The following is a 16,896-nucleotide window of genomic DNA, read 5'->3' as shown; positions in this document are numbered from 1 at the left end:
GGAAGACTTTGTATACAACAACAGATACAAATTAAGACTAGAGAGTCCAAGAAGAGCCCCAAGAGCAACACGAACACAGGCGCCCTGGTGTCCAAGAAATCCCACCAAGGGCTGGAAAGCTGTTGCTTTGTTGCCTCCCAGTCCTGTACTTCTTTTTCTGCTGATGAAATATGGTGGTTTATCCCAGAAGAATTCTCAGGGATATAGGTAAAGCATTCTTTTTCAATTAAAGCCCATAACCCCCCTTGGGCTGCTGGTAAATAATCTAGGCCCAAGCGGTTTTGTAAGACTACTATTTGTACTTGAGTTACTTCTCCATTTAACAGCTTTATGGTAGCTAGAGTATGGTTTGCAAATGTTTCAGTAAAAAGGCTTAGAGCATTAAATAATATCGCTAACTTTGAGGTAACATGAAGGGAGAGCAGTCATGCCAAACCTGTCTCCTTTGGAGATGACATGGTTATAGGGGTTGCCAACTCCAAGTTTGGAAATTCCTGGACAGCTGGGGAGTGAAACCTCTCTCCTATAGGGTTGCCAGCTCCAAGTTTGGAAATTCCTGGAGATCTGGGGGGTGAAACCTGCAGAAAGTGGGGTTTGGGGGAGGGAAAGGACCTTGGTATGGCATAATTCCATAGAGTCCATCCCCCAAAGTAGCCATTTTCTCCAGGTGAACTGATCTCTGTGCCCTGGAGACCAGTTGCAATTCCAGGAGATCTCCATCCACTACCTGGAGGCTGGCAACCCTACATGGTTATCATGGGTACCATATCGGTCTTCAGGCATGAAAGCATAATCACTCCGATTTCTAGGTCTCCCTTGTGGGAGTTGACAAGTAACTCTGAATGGTGGAAGGAGAAATCCTTTAGAGCAAGACCCATGCCTTCCGTGTGGCAGCCACTTACAAGCTTTTCTGCCACAAATCCCAAGTGTAAAAAACAAAACTGATCCTCTTCCTTGGGAACTGTAATTGTGTATGGTTGCCTTCAAGCACTGGAATGGGCATGAAAACAGTGTATCGCTCTGCTTGTGTGCTCAAGTTGCTCTCCCCCCCCTCTCATTGTACACAGAGAAAAGTCAAAGGCTTCTTCAACTGGGAAACATCGAATCAGGCTCCATTTCTGAATGATAGCACTTGGGCAAATTGGAGCTTGTTTTCCCCATCTAAACCAGAATTAAACAAAGCTTCCTCATCTTATGGGGAAGAAACAAACTCCTAATTCACCTGCTGCCTGAATGTGGACATCACAGCAAATTGGATCTTGCCAAAATCAGACACCTTTAATTGAACTTTATATGCCAGATAAGGTTGGAAGAGGAAAACAATGAAGTGAGCATATGAGCTGTTTTGTGCCCATCACCACCAGGAACAAACCTCTCAGTAGTGAGGGTGGGTGGGGGAAGGATTATTGTCATGGAATTATCAGCAACCTCATCAAACTGCAACTCCCAGCATGCTTTTGGGAAGCGATGATTTCTAAACAGGTATAAAAACATGGATGCCATGTGTTCTGTGTTTTGAAATTTTAGTTTTGATAGGTATAGTGGCAATGTACTCTGAAGAGGATAATTTTCATGTTTGTTTTTAAAATGTGCACAGGCTTTTCTGTTTGGTAATGTGATTAATTGGCTTATTATAAGAAATGCTTCTGTTGCAATGTGTTTGTTCTTAAGCTATGTGTAGATGGTGTATTTTGTACTTTTGCTAACTCACACATGCAAAGGTGGGCATACACATAGGAATTTCATCTGTAAATAAAGTGCATGCTGTGTTGCAAATAAGAAGATATTGTTATTTTTACTTTACAAAAAGTCATTATTTCATGCTTTCCTTCCCCTGAATCAAAAGTAAACAAATGCACCAATGCCTGTAATACAATCTTTTCCCAGAAATGAAGCTTCAGGAAAGAATTATATTAAGTGGAGAAGTAATGGGGAGGAAACAAGGTGCTTATCCCTCTGATTTACCCTTTCTGAATCCCCCCGCCCATTACTTTGTCCCTTATGAGGGCTTACCATTCCAGATCCACATTTGGAATGCTACTGGGGACGGAGTGGAGTGGACCAGTGGCAGGCATGAAAAGCATTTAAAACTTCCCTCCTTTCTGCAGAACATCAACTTTCCTTATGGTTTTCTAGGTATAACTATTTATACATTCCAAATGAGGGATTAGGATCCTGAAACTGCTTTCTTTAGGAAAAGGGGCTGAGAGCACTGGGAGTTTGTTATGCACACTTGCATGGAAGTCTAGTTTAATCTTGAGTACTTTCCATACTTACCTGGCCTGAGGCTGCATAGCATGCTTCGAGATGTGTGGCCAGTAAACATCATGTCTCTACCAGGACTGCACAATTAGTGACTCACCAAGGGCTTGATAAGTAGTGTGTGTTTGTTTTGCATGTAAAAGCACCTGTGAAGCCACAATAGAGAGCTGGTGAGTTAATGCTTGGCTTGGTATACCATAAGCTGGACAGGCCTCCTTTATATGTCCTGTATCTAAGAGATAGCACTGGATTGAGAGAACCATTCTTGTACTTAGTGTAGGTGGTTTTTTTATTATTCTCTATAGTTATGGGGAAGATTGCTGTATAGTGCCTCCTTCCCGCCCCCAACACATAGTAATTTATATTAGTCATGTACTTCTCTAAGTATCAATTTACTTACCATCAACTTTTCAAGAGGTTATGGTAATGTGGTAGTGAAGTCAGTGCTCTGGACTCCAAATGCCCTGTGTGTGTGTGTGTGTGTGTGTGTGTGTGTGTGTGTGTCATCATTACAGCAAATGTTTTCACTTAGGGCACCTTGGCTTTTAAGCAGAAACGTCAAGCACCTTCTGGTATTGGAAACATGAAATGTGTGATTGCCTGTGGTGCAGCATACAGCAGAGTCCCAACCTGTGGGGACAGAGAGAGGCCTGGCAAGCTTTGCTGTGCCAGCAGGATCCTTTGTAGAAGCTGGAAGAAGATGGGATAACGTTGCTGGCAGTGCTGCTTTGCCTGTCTGATTATTTGCATGCTGATACACCTTGCAGAGTTTGAAGTCCACAGGCGTGTTCTTGCATTGTGGAGAGCAGTGACAATATGGTATCCAGTATTGGTAACGCTTCTCTCCAGAATGAATGTCATTCTCTATGGCTTTTCTTGTTTTTGTCACTTGTGTTCTTAGGGAATGTGGAATTCATACTTTAAGTTAGAGGAGGTTTTCATTCCCTTCACAGTCTTCACGTATCTTGCCTAAATGATAAGAACATTCCAATAAGGGGCTCAAGTTTGTGTATATTACTTCTCCTTCTCATTTTGTACTTGCATCAATCCTGCTAAGCAGGGCTTTTTTCTGGGAAAAGAGGTGGTGGAACTCAGTGGGTTGCCCTCAGAGAAAATGGTCACATGGCTGGTGGTCCCACCCCCTGATCTCCAGACAGAGGGGAGTTTAGATTGCCCTCCGCACCACTTGGCGGCGCGGAGGGCAATCTAAACTCCCCTCTGTCTGGAGATCAGGGGGCGGGGCCACCAGCCATGTGACCATTTTCAAGAGGTTCCAGAACTCCGCCCCCCCCGTTCCCCCTGAAAAAAAGCCCTGCTGCTAGGTAGATTAGACTGAGAAATAGTGATTGATCAGAATTGTCCAGCAAGCTGTGTGGTGATTTGAACTTGGGTTTCTTGGTCAAACTCCAGCACTTTAGCCACAATACAGTGCTTGAATCGGGGAGAGCTAAAGCTAGTTTGGCTAGATGGTTCCTGGACTTAATTAACAAATAGTCTGGTGAAATATGGAGCTGCCTTATAATGGATACTGGAAGGAAGGAATGAGTAATTTTTCTACATGAAACCAGAGGGCTGATGAAAGTGCTACATGTGAGTTTCTCTGATGCTGTCCTCCTGACTACAGTCTAACAAAAGCAGACAATTTATTAGGGGGATGCTTTAAAACCTTAGTGTGTTTCATACAAATTTTCTCATTCCTTCAGCTATTTTGTAAATGAGGTTGTTGTTGTTGTTGTTCATATGTTACAGATGGGATGGTGAGGTTGACAGATAGTGGCTTGCCTAGGCATCATCCAGTGAGTTCTTGGCTGAACTGTGATTTGCGTTGGGGGATTCACAGCTCGTGTTTGTGCTCTTACTGATTACAGTTATGCTACCTAAACTGCACATGCTTCTCTGTCCTCTGTATTGGTCAAATAACCATTCTATGGAAAATGTATCTTTGTGCACAATAGGTGCACTTGTTATACATCTGGATATTGTAAATGAGTGGTGATGCAAGAGATAATGTAATAGTTTGCAGAGTGAATGAGGTCTCGTTCTTTTTATTCTCCATGGCATAATTTTAATGATTATGATTGCTGCATAAGAGCATCCATATAAATTCCCCCCTCTTCTTTTTACCTTAGCTGTTATTGTTAGAAGGCAGGACTTCCAATATAACATTGCCAGCCCTCTTTGTGGGAAACCTTCCTGCTCTCATGAAGTTTTGCCTTTTTCAAGAACCTAAGTGGGAAAACAGTGTTGGAATATGGGGTGTGGGGGATCAGACTTTAGGGCTCCAAGAGATCTTAGTTAGCATACTGATACCTGTGTTGCTTCTGTGTAGACAGACATGGCAAGTTGAAATGTGTATGTGGGAATGGGCTGTTTCAGGAGTTGATAGGTTGCTTTACAATCTTTTAAAGGTGCTGCTTATTCTGGAAAGCTTTGGTTGAGGTAAGACCATCAGAATCAGTGATATTTTCTGTGGGAAAGAGAAATAGTACCAAGCATCTTTGCAGCTGGACTAAGTCACCACTATGTTTCTGTCCTGAGATTTCATAGAGTATAAGAGGGCCAGTGGACTTTGCTAATCAAATGATTGGCAAAATGTCAAGAGTTTTAGAAGTTGCTGTAATATCCTGTCCCTTACATGCCCTTTGCATACAACAGTTTTAGTGTTGATTGCTGCCAATCACAGGTGATTGACTGTCATACATTCTTCTGATCACTGTTTTGTGAGTATGGCTTGATTGTGGTAAATATTTTTCCCCCATTCAATAGTTCAGTCAAGTATTTCCCCTTACTGAATTCAGGCTTGAAACAAACTACCATCTTCGTATTCTGCCAAATCTCATTTCATATTCTAGACTGCACAATACCTTGGAGCTCTGGTGATTTGCACTCATCCATTCCAGTGCACCGAAGTCAGAGCTGTTACAAATTTTTGCACAGAAGGGGAGATTTTTTTGCCCCTTGCAGATCATAACCAAGGCTCTTGATCCACGGCTTATTCTTCTGTTCATTTAGCACATGTATAGCTTTGTTTAATCCTTGAAACAACTTCATACATTTGTTTATGATCACTGCAGTAGTTTAGAAAATGGTTTAGAAAACTGTGGTTTAGGCTTTATATTTCATTAATTACCTTGTGCTCTGCGAGCCATAATAGAACTGCTCTTTCCAATCCCATCAGTTTTTGGTGATAAACATTTAAAGCAGCCTAGTAATATTTATTTATTTCATTTATGCCCTGCCTTTCTCTCCAATGGGGACCTATGGGGCTTATATAATTTCTCCCTCAGTCCATTTTATCCCTACAACAACCTTGTGAGGAAGGTTAGTGTGTGACTGGCCCAAGGTCACCCAGTGACCTTCTATTGCAGAGCAAGGATTTGAACTTGGTCTTTCCCAGATCCTAGACCAGCAGTCTTAACTACTACATCATACTGGCTCTTAAGCCACTAGTTAAATAAAAACAATGGCAGATGAGAAATGCCATCTACAGTCCTAAAGACACTTTCCCATGAATAAATCTCATTGAATAACATAGGGACTGACTTGCAAATAGACCTGCTTAGGATTGATTCCATAATATCACAACATAGGTCAGCTTCATGCTGCATTAATTGTGAGAAGGGAAGATGCAGACATTTTAAAAGTTAGCCTTCCTACTTTTCTATGTCTTCCCTTAATACATCTTTTGCCTCTCTTGCATTATAATGATGCTTTTTCAGAGTTTAAGAGAATCAATAATTTTGCAGACTTTCCTCTGCCTTTGACTTAAAATATTTTTAAAAGTCATTTGACAATTGAACTATAATATTATTGGTTTATACATGATAATGCTCTTTTGCCACAGAGGGCAACTGAGTAGTGTAGTAGTAAAACAGAAGAATGCCAGGAAGTGCTGCTGCTGAGACAGCGCGAGACTTCTGGCATCATAGCTTATCCAAAGATTAAGTTGGCCACACTCTTTCTACCACCCACTCCCAAGTCAGAGCAGGGACCTGGCATCTTCTGCTTTGTAAAGTGCCATGCATGTTGGTAGTGCTCAATAAATAATGAAAAAATACGCCAGCATCTTATGCCCAAATAATTGTTTGTTCATTCTACAGTTGCAAGGCTGCCAGTCAGGATTTGTGGTTAAATTTAGGGGTGTGAATTTCATTTTAAAAAGTAAATATTTACATTATTACAGATTTTATTGTTTAAAAGTTTAACCATTAAATTAGAAACAGCTTCAAACACATTGAGGGGAATCAGTCCCATAGAGCCACTTGTTTCTCTCATCTCTGTGTAATAGGCTCACCTGCTCATCATTGGCCTTATTAGTTAAACGTTTCTACAAATATATAAAAAGTAAATGAATCCTAATCATTTAAACATTTAAAATCTTATACCTCATACAACCGATGCATTGAGAGACAAAGTTGGTGTAGATTCTTCCACCCATTCCTTCCCTTGTCGTTATCTCTCTCCCACTTCACTGCCTGTTGCAGTCAGGAGCTGAAAAACTGGTGGATAGTTGGAGAAGGTATGGATAGGCCACAGTTACTCCTATTTCCTCTTCATTGGGAGTTTTAAAATACAGAACCAATTTTCAAGGTGCATTATGATAATCAAACTTATTTACTTACTTGGATATTCAAATCTTGCCTCTTCATGACTCTTGTGATAACTTGCTGCAATAAAAACCAGTAAACTGCCTGCCAACTGCACAATAAAGAACAATTAAAACAACATGAATAATAATAAAAAGCAGCGGTGCCTAACCATCTCTAACAACAATAAATCAAAAGCTAAGTCCACAATAATAAAAGTCAGACTCATCAGAGGTGTTTTAAAAGTTCGCTGGAAAGAGTATGCCTTACATCTTTCCCCAAATATTAATAAATGTGTGATTCCATAGTTCAGAAGGTCATACTGCTCTGCATTAACAAAAGCATTCAAGTGAGGGTGAGCTGTTGATTATTGTGCAGTGACTAGACATGGGTGCGAACAGAAAAAAAACCCCAAACATGGTGTTCGTTGTTCATTGCCATCCACGAACAACAAACATTGATGAACATGACCTGTTCACGAACATGTTCGTTTGTTGTTCATGTGGGCCAGCAGGCTCTCCTCCAGCCATCAAGATCCCTACCACACCACTCACAGAAACCCTACCTGAGCAGGCAGCAGGAAATGTACCAATAATAAATAATAGCTTGGCCCCAGAGCCTGGCAGCAGCCCTGGAACCTGAATGGTAGATCCCTGCCGCACCACTCCCAGAAACCTTACCTGAGCAGGCAGCAGGAAAGGTACCAGTAATAAACAATAGCTTGGCCCAGAGCCTGGCAGCAGCCCTGGAACTTGAAGAGGTAGATCCCTACCCTACCACACACAAAGAAAATTCAGGCTCCAATGCACTCTCCCTGTCTCTCAAAATGCCAACAGCAACTGTTTCTCCTACACTGTCTGCAAAACCAGAGCTGGGAGCCCCCTCCTCCCTGCTCTTTGTTTCCTTGTAACAAATACGGAGCTCCACACTTGAAAGGAAGGCCTGCCTATCAAGCTAAATTGGGCTTAGATTGGGGTTTCCAGGGCAACAGCAGGAGTTCAGACAGAGTTCTGGCAGTCCCTGCCTTGGGTTGCCAAGGGAACTGATTGCAGGTGCCAGATTGTCTGGCTTGACAAACAGCAACGGCAACGAATGAGGCTTGCAACGACCACCTGTTTGTTTAGAATGGGGCCTCACCAGTAGCTTGTTTGCGAACAGCTGATTGGGCTGTTCATGGCTTTTTAAGTTCGTATTGCTGTTCGTGCCCATCTCTAGCAGTGACTGCTGCTCAACTATTCCCAGTGGGTTTCAGTGGTGAACAAAATTTAGAATTTATGTCTTGGAAAAGGCAAGGAGATTGAGGCATGTTTAGGTTATAGACTAGGCAAGAGGGTGTACTCATTTTGAAATATATGGCTGTCATTTTAAAATGTCTGATAATAACATTCATTAAATCCTTCATTCAAGAATATTGTTGAACAGGAAACAGATTTCATTTGGTAACAAAGCAGATTTATGTTGTCTACCTGCTTGCATTTTCAAAGTAGGCAAATAACTGTTTTCAAAACAAAACTCAGATTTCATAATTATAGAAGGTGAAGCTTTAGAGAAAAAAAGTTAATTTACCATTCCTTTTTCAACACCCTCACCTAGTCCTCAGAAAGAACTGTACGACTTGCTATAAAATCAAAATAGAAACATCTGGGTTACAGTTAGGGTTGCCAGGTCCCCTTACCCTCTCAGTGGGGGGAGGGGGACTCGGCCCTTACCTTTTTTCTTTTCTTTGTGTGTGCGCAAAATACGCATGTTCTCCTGGTGTCAACATGATGATGTCATTTCTGGAAGTGTTGTCATCACACCGGCCATAGGAGCACTCCTGCACTTCATGCAGGGCCGATTCTCAAGGATTCCCAAACGAAGCGTTGGAGTACTGCTGCTGATACAACAACATCACTTCCAAAAGTGATGTCATTATGTTCACTGGGATAACATGCACTGTACATGTTACTGGGGTGCCTGCCAGTGGCAGGCAATCTCTGAACGGCTCAAAACTTCTGGCGGGCTATGAGATAAACCAGTGGGCACCTGGGATCCCTAGTTACAGTAATTGTATAGATGAATACTCAGTAGATTTATCACGGAATCACGGAGTTGGAAGGGGCCATACAGACCTTCTAGTCCAACCCCCTGCCTAAAGCATCCCTGAAAAATATTCATCCAGCCTCTTCTTGAAAACTGCCAGTGAAGAGGAGCTCACCACCTCTCTAGGCAGCTGATTCCACCTTTGAAGTACTCTGACCGTGAAAATGTTTTTCCTAATATCCAGCTGGTACCTTTCTGCATGTAATTTAAGCCTGTTGCTTCGCATCCTATCCGCTGCTGCCAACTGGAACAGCTCCTTGCCCTCCTCCAAATGGCAGCCTTTCAAATATTTAAAGAGAGCAATCATGTCGCTCCTCAATCTCCTTTTCTCCAAACTAACATTCCCAAGGCCCTCAGCCTTTCCTCGTAGGGTTCAGTCTCCAGACCCCTGATCATCCTCGTCACTCTCTTCTGCACCCTCTCGATTTTGTCCACATCCTTTTTGAAGTGAGACCTCCAGAACTGAACACAGTACTCCAGGTGTGACCTGACCAGGGCAGTATAGAGAGGGACTATGACCTCCTGTGAATTTGATGCAATGGCCCTTTTGATACAACCCAAGACTGAGTTTGTCTTTTTTGCTCCCACATCACACTGACTGCTCATATTTAGTTTACAGTCCACTCTTACTCCAAGATCTCTTTCCCATACTCTACTACCCAGAAGTGTATCCCTCATCCAGTATTTGTGCTTCCCATTTTTGTGGCCCAGATGTAATACTGTGCACTTATTTATGTTGAATTGCATCCTGTTCACAATTGCCCACTTCTCCAGAGTATTCAGGCCTTGTTGAATTTTAACTCTATCTTCTTGGATGTTTGCCACTCCTCCCAATTTGGTATCATCAGCATATTTAATGAGCAACCCATTTACCCCTTCATCCAGATCATTGATAAAAATATTGAAAAGTACCAGGCCCAAAACCGAGCCTTATGGCACCCCACTGGACACCTCCCTCCAATCTGATGAAATGCCATTGACCACCACTCTTTGAGCGTGATCCTCTAACCAGTTCCCTATCCACCAAACTGTCCACAGTCTTCCAGTTTACCCATTAGAATGTCATGGGGAACCTTATCAAAAGCTTTGCTGAAATCCAGGTAAATCACGTCCCACGATCCAGTAAGCTTGTCACTCAATCAAAGAAGGAAACCAGGTTGGTCTGACAAGATCTGTTGGGGACAAATCCATGTTGACTTCCCTGGATCACTAAACAGTCCTTCAGATGCTTACAAATTGATCCCTTTAAAATGTGCTCTAATATCTTCCCAGGACCAGAAGTCAGACTGACCGGTCTGTAGTTTCCCGGATCATCCTTCTTTCCTTTCTTAAAGATTGAGAGAACATTAGCTCTTCTCCAATCTTGTGGCACATCCCCAGTCCTCCAGGAGGCCTTGAAGATGATGGACAGTGAGGCTATACAAGTTCTCTAGAAAGTTCTTTGAGCACTCTTTATGCTGATCTTCTACCTGAGAGAATCCATACAGCTTCCTGTAATTTTGAGGTCCTCGGTCTGTTTTGGAATACAAATCTTCCCCTCAGTTGCTAGATGTTCTTACAGTAGTGAGTGTAAAGACTTTGTGTTCTCTTCTGTGAGGTAAGTTTTGTGGTAACTGAGAGGAATTCAGAGATCAATGAAGCAGAACTTTTATGAAAATAACAAAGAACAGGTATGTACAGGTTGTACAGGTTGTGTTTAAAGAATAGATCAGAAGCCCTGGACTCCCAATTTCAAAGGAGAAACCTGGCTGAGGCAGGATAGCCTCCTGTCCATCACACAGTCTTCGTACACAAGTATACGCAATAGATTTACACAAGTGGAAGTGTAAGTTAATTTGCTGAAGGGAATGGATTTCTGTGGGGACAGCATAGCAAACAACCTCTGAACATCTCTTGCTTGGAATGAGGCAATAGCAAACAACCTCTGAACGTCCACAGGGAATGCCCTGTGGATAGGGACGTCATGAGTCAGTTGCAACTTGAGGGCATGTTGTATTTGCATCTCCATTTTCTGTCATGTTCAGTTCTACGATGTTCTACACTCTATATGTCTAGAGGTGCCACCCTGCACATGGGTGAAATCAACAGCAGGCCGTACACGGACTTTCTCTGTGGCAGCTCCTACCCTGTGGAACAGCCTGTCTGAGGGAGTCAGGAGAGTCCCCACTCTTCTAGCTTTCCACAAACGATGCAGAACTGAATTATTCAAAAATGTTTTTGTATTGTAGGGAGGGGCTCTCAGATGCTTTGCTAATGAGTTAAGGACCATAGATTTCACCTCTATGTTGCCTTATGTACTACCTGTTATCTTAAATATGTGCTCCTATGAGCTACTTGTGCTTCATGTTGTCTAATGTCAGCCCTAGAATTGCTTATGTTCTGTTTCAGCATTTCTTCAACTCTGTATTGGATTCTTACTAATGCTATGACTTTGTAAAATTGTGTTTATTACCTTATGGCATTGTTTATGGAAATGTCCTTGAAATTGGCTGTACTAATCTCACACTGTGTAATCCACCTTGAGTCTCAGTGAGAAAGGAGGACTATAAATAAATAAATAAATAAATAAATAAATAAATAAATAAATAAATAAATAAATAAATAAATAAATAAATAAAATGGTGTCAGTTGCATAGCTAGAAGTAAATATAATTAGCGCTGAATTCTAAATAATTACGAACTTTAGGAAGTAGTTTTATGGAATTAGTTTCAAGTGGGAAGCCACGCTGGTCTGCAGTAGAAGATACCAGTCTAGTAGCACCTTTTAAGACCAACAAGATTTCCAGTGTATAAGCTTTTGAGTCAAAGCACCGCTCATCAGATGGAATGTATTGAATTGTATCTTGTGACGGTATATGATCATATACCTCAATGGCTGTACTTGAAAAGAGCAGACATTCCTGGAGGTTGGCAGGTCTCATACCCTGACCCCTGGTACGAATTGACCAACCCTGCCAGATGAAATTAAAATCTTTCTTTTCGTTCAAAAAAGAAAGCCCTACAAATAACCCTCACTGGTGACAGTAAGATAAAGTAAAAATAGAATAAAACCACACGAGCTTTCACAAGGATTTATTTCTTTTATTCTTACAATATTTTTAATTGTTCAATGCCAAAATGGAAGATTTAGGGTGGCAATTCAAGCAGGAGTACTCATTTCTTCATTTATGGCCATACTGTGTCCAGCATATACTATGAGGAAGCAAGTTGTTCTCCTAATGTTGATTTTATTCCCACAAGAGCTCTCTCTATCCTGTTCAGTCTCTGGCATTGGTTACCAAAACAGTATTTGCTTGTAACTGTTTCCAAGGAAATGTGGATAACCAAAATGCATCGTTGTTGATACTTAGTAGTAGCGCTCCAGCCGCATCTCCTTCCTGGCCTATGTCATGCCAGACTCCGAATGCCAACTGAGGCATCGTCTCAGAATTCACTCAGACAATGGCGCAGCATTCAGTAAGATGCGTATTCAGGCAATTATGAGAAAGTAGTCAGTTTGAAGACTGATACAGTTATTTTTTTCTCTTTTTAAAACAAATGTTCCATAGGAATTTAGGCTGGTTTGGCTTGTAGTGCAAGTGGTTACTGTGGAATTAAGGTAAAACCAATGACATGTGAGTGGGTTCTCCCAAAGTTCAAGATTACGCTTTCTCAGCTGTTGTTCATGCCGTTTTTTGAGAATAAGATGTAGGAGCTTGTGTTCTTTCCAGAGTAAACCTGTAATTCAAGCTAAGATGACCAAAGAGAGTTTGTATTCCCCCCTCAGACGCTCTTCTTAGGCTGTTCCTGGGGATCATTACACCCCACGTCTACCCCATTTGGGGCTGCGTCCATCATCAGAATTTTTTGCAGGATCCAAGCCATTGTGTATGTTGTCTTCTGTGTACAGTCCCTTGGCTGACCTTCATTCTCTTCATGCTGATGCCAGTTTTATGCAGGTGGAGCAGGAGTGTAGTTAATATGACTGAAGAAGAACAGTGCACATGTCAAAGACCTAAGATATTGTGCTGTGTCTAACCAGTGGTGCAACACTTAAGGAACCAGTCAGTTTAATCTTTTATTACAACCTCTCCCCCCAGTTAATCAGGAAGCAGGGTTGTTGTTTTTTAAAGTTATTGCTTGTTAGATATGTAATTATTTATTATGTAAGTATTTCCAGAACCATAGATAATGGGAATTTTAGACATTTTAGAATATCAGTTCCTCACTTTCTTGCACCGGGGAAGATGCCTTTTCTAAGATGGCAATTATGCACTGCTGGTTTGAGGCTGTTTACAAAAATACAAGCCAGTATAGCTGATGAGACTTTCTGAAGCCGAGTGAAGATAAGGTAGTCATGGCTCTTGTGGTGCCTCTAAAGATAGGAGGAGTACAACCTTCCATTTTCTTAAAACCATAGTCCTTAGGTGGGTGTAATTCTGTTTAAGGTGACATTGTTACAGCATCTGCAATTCATTAATGAGTTTTTATTGAATTGCTGGTGACCCTGGTTCTAATCCTATTTGGAGGTATTTGAGTTGGCCTGAGTGGCAGATCATTGAGATGACTGCCTATGTCAGAGCTACACTGATTGAACTAGGTATTTCCCTGGGGAATCCCCTGCTGGCAGCCAAACCAGTTCCATATCTATTTTGTGCTTGCTACTTAGTTAAAAGAAGGAAGGACAGGGACCAGTATTGTGAGTGTTAGAATCTCTGCCCTGAAGTTCTTTGCATTTTACAAAATAGCAGGACAAGCAAGTTCTTTAAGAGAAGTCCTGCCCTACTCTTTTCTGTTCGGCTTGAACTGAGGTGCCTATTCTATTAGCAGGGGTGTGTGAGAAGTTTAGGTAGATAAAGCAGTAGTAGGGAACCACTGCCATTTCTGTGCCTTACGTCGCTGCATTAGAAATATTGTCTGAAAAACCAGAACAAGGAGTAATATAAATATTGGAGCTAGAAGACCCAAACTGATATTGGCTGGGAAGAAAAAAGTGCATTGCAAGTTGTGGTGGACCCCCCACACCGATCTGTTAGGTAGCAGGGGTCTAAAAAGGTGTGATTACAAAAAACGTGGTAGCAAATGCAGCATGGGGCCACAGGCACCTTTCTTCTACAGACTTAAAATTAGCAGAGATGAAAAAAAATTCAAATTCCTAAGTGCTAACATCCCATTTTTAAGCTTTGGACTTTTAGTTATTTGGGAATTGTCCAGCCTTGTAAATCCTCATCCTCTAAACAGGCAACATAAAGCTTGAGACATAAATTAAAGAGTTAAACAAGGACAGAGATCAAACTGATGGATAGTGGGCAGAAACCAAGAAACTAATCTGAGAAACTAATCCATCTCTCTTCAATATTACAAATTAATTTCAGAATTGAGGTGGCTGCCTTTCTCACTTCTGCCTCCCTTCACAGATCTGATTAGTATTAAGTATTTGTAACAAGTCTCTTCATAGGTGGGTTTGGGAAGAAAATGCTGCTATCAGTCTTTATTGTAGAGAGACCTTTTTGTGTCCTAATATTTTATAGATGCGTTTCCTCATATATTAAAGTAATATTATGCGGGGTCTTAGTGATATAGTAACTTGCATGATTATATCTTTGAAATATGTTTTTCTTGGTATCTTAAGTTTTGCTTTGGTGGGTGTTTCCCCCCACTGCTGTATATAGTCTGATTGTTTTTATATTCTTTCTGTAGGAATGAACTGTGGTTTTGCTGGCCCCTGGTAAAATTACAGTGGGCAACAGAGAGAGAAGCAAGATGCTGATAGGAGACAGAAAGAAAGAATAAGCACCAAATTTCTTCTGGAGACTTGTTTGGGAAGAATCAGCTTGAAGCCACCACGGAATATTTCTACAGAGAGCTGTTAAACTAGGGCAAGCAGAACCGCCAGCATATACACACAGGAGAGAAATGTGAGTGCTTAGCGAAATCGTTGTGCCAAAAATAATTTGAACTTTTATTTATAACAATGCTATCATCGTTGAGGAAAGTTGGGTAGAGTTATGCAGCTTAGACAAAAGGGGAGGGCATTATTTATACCGCTGTCTATTGTAATGGGGAAGGAGCTAAAGATCTTTTACAGTGCTCTCCTAAGAAGAGTTACTCCAGTCCGAGCCCATTGCAATCAATGTGTTTAAACTGGAGTAATTCTGCTTGGGATGTCACTCGTGTGTTTTCTGTTATAGAGGTTTTGATTTTACTGTAAACAGTAGCTGTGCTAATAGACTACTTGTAGTTTTTGTGGGTCAGTTAATAATGTTTCAACCAGTTTTCACTATATAGAAGGGTTAAGAAAATTAGCTAACAGCGTTCCTATGATTTTGAGGTATGATTGCAATGTAAACTCCAAAATTATTTGAAATTTTGAAAATAGCTGTTGTTTCATATTAACAGATTAAGATGAATGGAAGTCATTTTAAAACCAAAGACTGAGAAATGTTTCATGTTTTAACATGTTTCTTTCAGTGAAGTAATTAATTATTTGTATGTATCCTATCTGGAAACAACGTTCTATGAATGAGGGGGCATTTTTATTTCTGTTTAAACAATGCAATCATGGATAAATCTTGCCTGATGTTGGCTGTCAGATTATCCCCCCTCCCCCTTTTAAAATACTATATCTTGGATCAGAATGGTCAGTTCCTTAAAACTTTTTAAATGTATTTGTTTATTGTTATGTGTATATTTGTTATTTGCATGTTTGTTTTAGATATTCATACCCCACTGTTTGTCTCAATGAAGACCTAAAGAGGCTTACAATGTAATTCTTCCTTCCTTCCTTTTGTAATATGGTATAATGTGGTGTTCCTTTTATCCTGTGGTATAGTGTGGTATAATGGCAGTGTTGGACTAGGGTCTAGAGTCGAGTTCTTGAATTAGGGTTGCCATCCCCCCGCCCGGGGCAGGGGATCCCCCAATCCCACCCTTCTCCCCTGCACCCACTTACTTGGCCGGCGGGGGGAGGTGCTCCCTGGGGCTCCCCCTCCCCAGGTGGTGTGGCGTGCCCCCAGGTGCACCACGCACTCCTGCGCTGCGAGAGCGGGCGGCGGCGGCAGCGGCAGTGGCGGCAGAGAGAGAGGAAGTGGCGGTGGCAAGAGCAAGCCGCTCTCACCATCGCTGCTGTGTCCACTGCAACCCACTCTCTCGCTGCCACTGCCGCTCCTGTGCAGCCTGCACCAGCAGGGACAAGGGGCGCGGCGGCAGCAGTGGCGAAAGAGCGAGCTGTGGTAGCCACGGCCTGCTTTCTTGCTGTGGCTGCTGCTGCCCCTGTGCAGCCTGCACCAGCAGCGACAAGGAGCACGGCGGCAGCGGCGAGAGAGCGAGCTGCAGTGGCCATGGCCTGCTCTCTCGCTGCCACCACTGCCCCTGTGCAGCCTGTGCCGGCAGGGACAAGGGGCACGGTGGCGGCGGTGAGAGCGAGAGAGGGAGAGGGAGTGAGCTGTCCGCTCTCTCTGCTCCTCCCCGGCGTGCATGACGTTGTCACGTGGGGTGCCCTTTGACCCTGCATGATGATGTCACTCCCGGAAGTGCGCGCAGACACGACATCAAGAACAGAGATGGGAGGAGCTAGCATCCCAGTCTCCTGCTAGGAGACTTGAGGGACCTAGCAATCCTATCTTGAGTCCCCGCTGTGCCCTAGAAGTTCACAGGATGACTTTGGGCTAGTCACTCTCTCTGAGCCTGATCTATCTCGCAGACTTGTGAGGATAAAATGGAGAGCAGAGAATGTCATAAGCCACTTTGAATCCCCATTTGGAAGAAAAGAGGATACTAAATAAAGTAGATTAAAAATCTATAAACTAGATTGGGTTGAGAAAAAGTGACTGGCTGGCCCAAGATTGGGGGATCCACTTTGCCATGTATAGTATTACAGAATGTTTGGGAGCTCCTGATATTCTGAACCTCTATAGAATGAGGATGCTAGGGTGAATCTGTGCTGGAGAAGGAGTGGAACTGTGTAGATAGGAGCAGGCTTGAGTGT

At 42.3% G+C, this 16,896-nt stretch overlaps 1 long non-coding RNA gene across 2 annotated transcripts in view; it reads left to right on the top strand.

The window, feature by feature from the left end:
• The window catches only part of LOC129340251 (uncharacterized), a 149,858-nt gene that overhangs the window by 73,441 nt on the left and 59,521 nt on the right, over window positions 1-16,896 (top strand). For both annotated transcript variants that reach the window (XR_008598006.1, XR_008598007.1), the window contains exon 2: window positions 14,610-14,827. This is a non-coding gene — a long non-coding RNA (uncharacterized LOC129340251). The remainder of the gene's footprint in view (window positions 1-14,609; window positions 14,828-16,896) is intronic.

This window comes from Eublepharis macularius, chromosome 1 (genome assembly GCF_028583425.1).
Source record: "Eublepharis macularius isolate TG4126 chromosome 1, MPM_Emac_v1.0, whole genome shotgun sequence".
NCBI classification, from domain to species: domain Eukaryota; kingdom Metazoa; phylum Chordata; class Lepidosauria; order Squamata; family Eublepharidae; genus Eublepharis; species Eublepharis macularius.
Note: the sequence above shows the minus strand (reverse complement) of the source record. Positions and strands in the feature narration are given on the sequence as shown.